The 9,414-nt window shown below is 54.8% G+C and overlaps 1 non-coding gene across 1 annotated transcript; it reads left to right on the top strand.

The window, feature by feature from the left end:
• The first annotated feature begins 3,406 nt into the window (after positions 1-3,406).
• On the top strand, positions 3,407-3,479 carry TRNAK-CUU. The gene has a single exon. It is a non-coding gene; the product is annotated as a tRNA-Lys (tRNA).
• Positions 3,480-9,414: the final 5,935 nt, after the last annotated feature.

Below are 9,414 nucleotides of genomic sequence, written 5' to 3'. Positions count from 1 at the left end.
CCAAGCCGCTCCTTCCTGCTGGAGCAAAGCCTCTCATTTATCTCTCAACTCCTCCATGAAAAATCTCCACCCCTCCCCGGCACTGAGAGACCCTCACTCCCACATGGAGATTTGTAATTGTTCTAACTCTCTTGCCTTGTCCAAATAATTTTTCCAGAAAATGATCAGACATTTCAAATGAGACAAACAAACCAAATCAGAGAAACTCCCCCCACCACACCCAGTTTGGGTCTGAATTTTTCACTGAAATTTGCAGATAATAAAATTCATCCTCTGTTGGCCAGAAACCAAAGCTAGACCTCCTGCTGTAGCTGTGACTTCTGCAACTGAACTACCAATGCTGACTCCTCTTGTGAGACATTTCAATGATACTGCTGCTAATCCAGTTACTGACTCCAGGAAACATTTTCCTTAGTGTAGTTCTGTGTGTCATTTCTCTAGCAAGATAAGTCCCTGGCCCTGTGGTCCAGACAGCCTCATTACATCAAGCTTCAAGCTGAGAATTATTTCATTCCCGCTCTGTGAGGAGACTGTTAAACGCGCCTCTGTGTGACTGCATGGCTGCAGAGAATAAACAAAACCCCAATCCCCCGCTTTGGGAGCCAGGTTTTGCGGGTGGGAATTGTAGTTCAGATGACTTCACGCCTGGGCATTGGGATTCTTTACCAGTTTCTCTGGTGCATTGGGGCATTTTGTGCTCAAGCAGCTGTGATACGGAGTGGTTACAAGTGCTGAGTTGGAACCAATAGGCTCCTGCGCAGGTTCAAATCCTGCCTACAGCAAGGCCTGTGTTTAGCTGTCCTCACCCGGGCAATACCTCTGTACAACCCCCTGAAACACTCTCTGCCCTCTCCCCACCCCAAGTAAATCCTGTTCTGCCTCTTTCCTAGAGATCCCGGGACACTCCTCACACTGTGTCCCCGAGGGTCATCAGGCAAACTCTCAGCACCTGAAGCTTCCTGCCACTCACCTGAAAGCCCTATAGATCAGCCATAGTTCTGGTTCTGCTCCTCCTCTAGAGTGCGAAAAGGAGCCAAGTCAGCGACTCCATGGGAGCATGGCCAGCAGAACCAACAGAGGAAAAAATAGGGGTGCTCAGCGCCCACTGGCAGTTAGCCCCACTCACACTGCAGGTCTTAGCCGACAAGCTCCTCCTCTTCCCTTCACACCTCCCACCTGCCAGTGATCAGCTGTTCAGTGGGCAGGAGGCGGCAGTGAGGGGAGGAGTACAGAGACTTGGAAAGAGGTGGGGGAGGGAGGAATGGACAGGGTGGGGCTTGGGGAAGGGGTGGAGGAGGAAAGGGGATTTTTCCTGCACCACACCCTCTAGGGCTGGCCCTGAAGGGAAGCACCGACTCTCACAGTGACAATAAAACTGACTCAGCCTTGGTGGGGAGGCTGGGAGGGAGATCCGCACTCACTCAGGTCTCTTCTCTCCCACGGTGAGCCAGACACTGCTCTCTCCTGGCTCACTCTAGCAGCTGGACGCCAAGGAGCCATTTCCCACAGGAAGTGCATTGAGTGCCCCTGTGGTGCTGGGGGGGCCACGCTGTTGCTGCCTGTGGCTGGCAGGGGCTGATGTCTGCACAGACTCTCAGCTGCCAGGCCGGGAGGGGCACTTGGGACCTACCAGACTGGGTCACAGTGAAGACGGGGGTTGACAGAGCAATACAGACGCCCTCCAGAGCATCGAGCAGCAGCCGCCCATGCAGCCAGGCAATGAGCATTTCCCATAGCCTGGAGCCGAGGGGGAGGCGGCAGCCGCTGTTCCAGCTCGGGACAGGCCCCACAGCCAACAGCCACTTCTACCCCCATGCAGCTAAGGGCGCCGGTTCCTCCGTGGGGTGAGGCTGTTTTCCTCTCTGTCCTTTTTCTGTGCAACTGCTGACAAGAACATCCCAGACAGGAGAAGGTGAGGCCAAAATACTTCAATGCAGGTGCCAAAGTAGCTCAGCTGGGCGAGTGTTAGACTGAAGATCAAAGGTCCTGGTTCAATCCCAGGCTTTGGTGGGTCCTTCATCCTCTTTGTGCAGGTGGCTTGTTTTCTGGGAGCACAGCACTGCCTGCACTCCAAGGTGAGTCCCCTGAGCTTGGGCCTGCAGTAGGAAACATAGAATGGGCTTGCCCTAGTTGGCCCACTCCGATCTTAAGCATGAGAGGGGAGCTGTCTTTCCAAATATGTCAGGGAAAGAGTAAGGCAGCAAGCCCTCAGAAACGGAGCAGCCTGGCTGGGTGTTTTGTGCCTCAGGAATATGCCAGAGGGCTGGGCAGTGACAGGTGATTAGGATGGAAGCCTCTGTGCAGCTGGAGCAAGGGCAGTACCAGGAAGGGGCATCTGTAAAAGTGACCCAGCAACACCTCTCTCCTCTGGGCACCTAGAGCAGAGTGCAGCTGGTGCTGACAGCTCCAAGGGAAGGCTTAAAAGCCACAGAGCAACTGAGGTCAGGGCCAGAGGAGGACAGGACCATGCCTATGTGTGGCCTCAGACAGGCACAAACATTTAGCCAGGCTGCCCCCTGGCCATGCCAAACACTCCACTGAAGGTCACCAGCATGCAGGGGCGGCTGCTGATGTTCTGTGGCCAACATCACAAGATGCAGGAAAGCAGGGCCAGCCCCATGGTGGGGCCTCTGACTGGTCCCACTCAAGGTGCTCACTTTTGCAGTGGGCAGAGATTTTACCCCAAGAGGCTTTTCCCCAGCTGGTGAGAGAAACACCCAGGCTCCAAAGACGCTGTGTAGCAAGTACTCCACAGGGACAGGCGCACACGCAGCTCAGCCAGCCCATTTTCTTTGGCAAGTCAGAAGGCAAAGGCGAGACTGAAGCACCTGGGGCTCATGCTCCCAGCCTTGTGACGCCCACCCCAACTCCTTCCTGCCTCTAGCTTAGCCAGAGCATTGGCCTGAGCTGCCAAGAAGAGGTTCCAGCCTCCTGCAAGGAGCAGGACGTTCAGCACAACAGTAAAACTGCAGAAACACAACTACTGCGGATTTAAAACCTCAATCTTCTGATCCACACTCTGATGCCTTATCCATTAGGCCACATGAGAAAAGCCCCTCCAAGCCCTTCTTGAAAAAGGCCGGACATTGTTCTTAGGTCATCTGCTGAGGGGGGCTGAGAATCTCTGGGCACAAGTAGTCGAGTTCCCAGCGACACGTGAGATCGAACTGGCGGGGGCCAGTGGGCTTTGGCAGGAGCGTCTGCGTGGGGATTGGGGTGCAGCTGAGTTTGACCGGCTGTCTAGGTGTGGAGATTTAGTCGCACTTTGGAGGCACAGGAGGGAGGAGGAGGAGGAATCTCAAGCACAGCAGTGGCTGTGCAGAAAGAGGAGGGGTTCCAGGGATATTTTTGCTCTTGTTTGCCGGCCTACCACTCTTGTGGTGAACGGTGAAGTTGGCCCCAACAAGCCCACGTAGCTCAGTTGGTAGAGCATCAGGCTCTTAATCTGAGGGTCCAGGGTTCAAGCCCCTGTCTGGGTGCTCAGCTTTTAAGTTGCCTTGTGTGCCAGGAGCCAAAATGACCCTGGTGCCCCACCAGCCACATGCGGATTCCCAGAAGGTGGCCATTTCCTGGGAAGGTTCCTTCCTTAGAATCAGGAGAGAGGCCACATCCACAGGAGCAGGCTCTAGAAACACGCAGCCCCAGCTGGCAGGAAGTGCTGGGCTGTGTGCTGAGAAAGCCCAGAGGGGAGGCATGGGAGATGAGGGAAGAGAGACAGAGGCTAATGAGAACAGAGCACAAGTGTACAGGGGTTCAGTCCGGCTACTGTGGAACTTCCTGGTTTACACACATACCATAGGTTTTTCCACTTGAACTTTAGCTCACAAGATGGGGACCTGCATGGACTCCTCTAAACTAAAATCCAGTTTAGATCTGGTTCTCGCTGCCACCAAACAAGTTTTAAGTGTCTGACACACTCCCTGTTCCCCAAAAAACTTTCCCTGGGGGGAACACAGATCCCAACTTCCTTGGATCTTAACACACAAAGGAAATAACGACCCCTCCCCACCTTCTTCCCCTCCCCTGTCCTTGGGAGAGATACCTGGATTCATACTCCTGGAATCAAAACAAAGAGATTCACTTTCCCTCCCCTTCCCTGAAAATCCAAACAAGGAAGAAATCACTCAGGTTCTAAAAGAAAAGATTTTATTAAAGAGAGAAAAAGTACAATTATCTCTGTATTACCGTGATGCAAAAATACAGGATTCTAACTTAGCCTGGAGAGGCTTTCCACCTCCTCCCTTCCTCAGTTAGAATCAAAGTAACAGCAAACAGAAATAAAGATATTTCTCCAGCAACCACACAATTGCAAATGCAGAAATTAATTAGAAGATGACTGCTTTCTAATACTCACTATACTGATAGTAGGAAATACTCCAGGAGAGCTTGGGAGACATGTCTGGCCTCTCTCTTAGATCCAAAGAGAGCACGGCAACCAAACAAAGGGCACAGACAAAGCCTTCCTCCACAGATTTGAAATTATCCTGTCCCTTGATTGGTCCTCTGGTCAGGTGTTCATCAGTTGTTTGGGAGCTTGTTAACCCTTTTACAGGTAAAGAGACTTTAACCCTTAACTATCTGTTTACGATAACACACCAGCAATTGGTCAGGAAGGATCTGAGTCCCCAGCCCCTTACCCAGAGGCTGCCTGACCCCAAGGACGCTCTACCTCCTGTGTGGCAGAGACCTCGCAACCCCAACAAGGCTGGGCCCAGGGGAATCCTGAAGCCGGAGGACTCTAATCTTGTCATGATCACTTGAACGGGGGCTATGTCCCCACTCTGCACTCTCCTGACCACCTCATTGCATGTGCCTACAAACACCATTTACTACCTGGTGCAATCAATGTAAAACATAAGGAAAGATGGGAAAAGGAAACATGTCACCCTCTGTTCTGTGGCGCAGGAGACTGCTAACCAGCGTCTCTGGAGGGTCAGGCAGGTCAGCAGTCTCTCTCACATGTCCCAGGCCTCCTCCCCAGGCCCTGGCTGTGCCAGTAGGATACCTGACGGGCTGGACACCTGCTCTGGCAGTGGCCACACGCTCCAGGTGACAGGCCTTGTCCCCAGTGTCAGCCCCCTATGTAGGGATATGATCCTACCCCCCAAAAAGTCTGGCCTGCAAGATCTCTTGACGGGGTGGCATCTCTGCACTGGGCCTTCTGCCCAGGGTCCCCTCGCTCTCCCACGCTGCTCACTGCACTCCACCTCCAGCCCCAGTGCTGCGCGGCCTGCCTCCAGCTCCTGGGCTGCTCTCTGGCTCCGCTTGCTGCAGCCTTCCTCCCAGCACAGATCTGCTCCTGGGCAGCTTCTACGGCTCGTGCTGCTGTGGCCTCGGCCCCAGCACAGATCTGCTCTGGTTCTCCTGCATGGGTGCAGCCTGCTCCCGGGCTCTCTCCTCGGGCCCCTGCTCTCTCCTTAGCTCTGCCCCACTCTGGCCCAGGCAGTTCCAGCTCCCACGGAGGATGGGACCCTGGCCTGGGTGACTCTCTTTATTACACTGCCTGGGCTGTCAGTCCGGCTACTGATGGAGCTGGCCTCCCCCATTGCCCTGGGGACTGCCGTCTCAGGGGCCTGATTTCCTACTGGCCCTTCCTTCTCTATTGGTGCTGAACTAGCCAACTGAACCCCACTAACTTTTAGTATGGGGCCAACAGTCCCTTACTACTGCCAGCCCTGTGAGGGTCACTGATGTGCAGAGAAAGCAACACAAGCTGGTCCCATGGTGTAACGGGCAGCACTTTGTGGACTCTAACTGCAATCTGAGTTCAAATCTCAGTAGGACCTGTGTTGGCTTGTGGTAAAAAGCTCTGGAGCTCCCAGTGCTCAATTTCCTGTGTGTGTCCAGAGGCTCTGCAAGAGCAAATCTTTCCTCCTGCTGGGTGACTTGCCCACAGGAGCCAGGTCTTGGGTGGTGAATGGCCAAAATTGGTTGGCTCTAGAACTTGTTACCAGGTGGTTGGGATTCTTGCTGTCACATGAGGCCCAGAAGTTTGGCCATTGTGCTTGCAGCCACATGTTACCTTCTGTCCACCTGGCACTTGAAGAAGGAGGTCAGGCTAGGGGCAGGAGGAGGCAGAGTCCCAGGCTGAGTTTCAGCACCCTCCTCCTCCTGCACCTGGAGCAGAGGCGGCTGGTGCTGGGATAGCTAAGCAAGGGAAGGCTTAAAGCCACAGAGCAACCAAGGGCAGGGCAAGAGGAGGAGGGACTATGCGCATGTGTGGCCAGACGGCCACAAAGACACTCCGCCAGCCTGCTCTCAGCATGGCAAACCCCCACTGAAGACGTGCTTAATCCACTTGCTGATCAGGAGGAAACCTGTCAAAATCTGTGTGGGAGGAGAACCCGCTTGGCCTGGAAGGAGCGAGAAAACGAGGAGTGAAAAATAACCAGAGAGAGAGAGAGAGTGAAAGAACGTGGAAGTGCAGAGAAAGAAAGAAAGGAGAGAAAAAAACATTAGAAAAAGAAGGAAAGAAAGGAAGAGCATGAAAGGTAGAGGGGAAAACGAAAGCAAGAACATACAAGCTGTGAGAAGGAAAGGAATGAAAAGAACGTAATGAACCACAAGCGCTAGTTGAAGCTGGAATGGACAGTCAGAGAAAGGACAGACTGACCTGTTAAGTAAGGTTGCACCAGTTTCTCCATGTTGTGGGAACAGGCCCACCATTTTCATCCTGGCCCTGCTTGGAGGGACTATCCAGGTGCCCATTGGCACCTATACTCCGAGGAGGGACAAGCCCCATACCCTCCCTGGGGACACGGCTCTCCCCTAATCATGACTCCCTTCCCGCACGCTCCTGGGAATGGGGAAGGTGGGGAAGCCGCTGTGTTCTGAGCAGCACCGTGGGTGTCTCTCTCTGGGGCGAAGGGAAGAGGATATTTTTGTACCAGAAGGAAAGAACAGGGGTGGGGGCATTTAGGGAGCCAGAAGACACCAGAGAGGGGAACTGAACACAGCTCCAGCATGAGCCCAGTGCCAGTTGGAGCCGAGACGCTCCACCTGAGGACCATCCCCAGAACCTACCTTGATGGTGCTGTCCATCGCTGCTCCCACACTGAGCTCCCCACCTAGACCTCCCTGACGAGGTGAGGTGGTGCATTGGCAAACGGGGCGTTTTGAGCAGGGTTCTGTGTGTCTGTGTCTAATTTTGGGAAGTATTACAACTGCTGAGGTTGGTTTCCCATTGTGTGACTGATTTTGCAAAGCCCCATCTTCTTTGGCACTAGGCTTTCTGCGCTGCCGCTGATAAGGCAGAATCAGGCTCTCTGTTGTGCCAGGGGCTGCACAAACACAGAGACAGTCCCTGCTCCCAGCTGGAGATCATCAGGCCCTGCTGTACTGTGGCGCTGCCCAGACACAGCAAGATACAGGCCATGCCCCAGAGAGTTTACAGGCTCCACACCCAAAAAGTGGGAGGGGAAACTGAGGCCCAGGGAAAGTCAAACAGCAGCACTGAGAATAAAACCCAGGAGTCCTGTTTCTCTGTTTGGTCCACTTCAGACCCCCACTCTGCTCCCCAGAGGGGGACAGAACCTCAGGAATCCTGGCTCCCCGTGGGTGGGAGTGGGGCTCCAGTGGTTAGAGGAAAGGAAGATGGGTGTCAGGACCCTAGGTTCCAGTCCTGCACTGGGGTTAGAGGAGTCTTGCACGTTGGGGCACTGATGGTGGGGCTGGGAGCCAGGACTCTGGTTCTTTCCCATCCTCCTGAAAACCACCTTGCACAGCAGGAGGGGCTGGGCAGGAAGTGAGGATGGGGTGAAACTACCAAGAAATGCAAAATCCTCGAAGGAGCCTGTGCCAGGAACCGGTGGTGCAGAAACCATGGCCTCATCCTCACCTCTAACCCCTTGGCTGGCACTGATCATGCCCCTGTGCTCCCCCCAATCCACTCCCCTGTGGGCCCTGGGGGCAGGAAAAGCCATTAGTGCTGGGCCCCCATCCAATTGAAGTATCTAGTGTTTGCACCAAGGTGTGTGCAATATGGGGATGGAGGTGTGTGTGGGGTGATGATGAATGGATTACTTGCATGTTTGTGCATGTGTGGTTTCTCGTAAGGGTTTTGTGTGTGTGGGGGGTGCAGCTGTGGGGTTGTGCTTCAGGCTGTGTAAGTGTGTGTGTTCATGTGGCTGGATTTGTGCATGTGTTTGCATCTGTTAGCAGTTGTGTTGATGTTGGCTGGATTTGTGTATGTGTTGTGTATACAGCAAGTGTGTGTGTGTGTGGTTGATTCATGGGATGTGTTTGTGTATGTTTGCAATTGTGTGTGTGTGTGTGTGTGTGTGTGCTCTGCTGCCCTCTTTCGGCGCAACAATCGTTTCTCTGTATGTCACAGCCCCCATACCGTCGATCCCAGTGGTGATTTCCCCATCTTACAAGGGCTGGCTGCCCTGACCCTTCTCCTCTGCGGAGTGTGGCGGGGCTGCAGCTCACCCCCTGTGGGGCAGGAGTGCCAAGGTGCAGGGCACTGGGCTCTGATGCACCTGGAGAGCAGCTCAGGTGAGGCAGGGCAGGGCGTGTGGTGTCCGTTCTGGGTTGCCTGGTGCTGGGCCGTTGCACAATCCCCAGCCACACCGCACAGTGCACCCCGAGAGGGGACAGGGGGCCAAGCAGACGATCCGGCACAAGGGGGAGAGGATGGGTGGTTGGGGGAGGAAAAGCCTTGGGCTGCACTGGGGGAGCGCAGCGCAGGGGTGACACCCCAGAAACCTGCAGCAAAGGGATGGACAGGTGGGGTGGGTGGATAGACGCGGCAGCGGGACTAAAATCTCCAAGGCGAGTGTGGAGTCTCGTGGTCAGACTGGGGGGCGGGGGGTTGGTGGTCAGAATTCCTGGGTTCTATCTCCAGCCCTGGGAAGGGAGTGGGGTCCAGTGGTGCGGGTGTGTGTCGGGGGGGAGCCAGGACTCCTGGGTTCTCTCCCTGGCTCTGACTCTCTCTTGTACAATCCCTTGGCAGGTACCCAACTCGCCAGCTTGTGGGAGCGAGGGGCTTGGGCCGGGCTGCGACATGGCCCAGAGTCCTGTGCTGCCCCTTGTTACCCAACCCGGGCAGGGTGGGGATGGCCTGGGAGACCCACTAAGAAAGGTGCTTCTGGTGGGTTTGTGTGTGGGTCACGCTGCCCCCTGCTGGATAGACCCCACTAGGTCAGAACCAGTCTCAGCCCGGGTCAGACCCTGGGAGCCCAGCCCTCTGTCGCCATGGCCATGTCTATTGGTCTCCTGGAAAGGTCCATTCTCCTTGGTAGCTGTCCAGTGGCAGTGAGTTCCACAGGCCTCAGCACACGCTGTGTGGGGCAGGAGGTCCTTGTGTTGGGAGCAGTGGGAGTGAACTGTGTGCGGTTGTGTCTCTGAGCACAATTGCGAATATTCTGGTGTGTGTGTGTGTGATTGTGAGTGTGGCTGGGGTGTGATTGCTTT

This window comes from Mauremys reevesii, linkage group 12 (assembly GCF_016161935.1).
Source record: "Mauremys reevesii isolate NIE-2019 linkage group 12, ASM1616193v1, whole genome shotgun sequence".
Classification (NCBI taxonomy): Eukaryota; Metazoa; Chordata; order Testudines; family Geoemydidae; genus Mauremys; species Mauremys reevesii.
The sequence above is the reverse complement of the archived record's forward strand: the minus strand, read 5'-3'. Positions and strand labels throughout refer to the sequence as shown.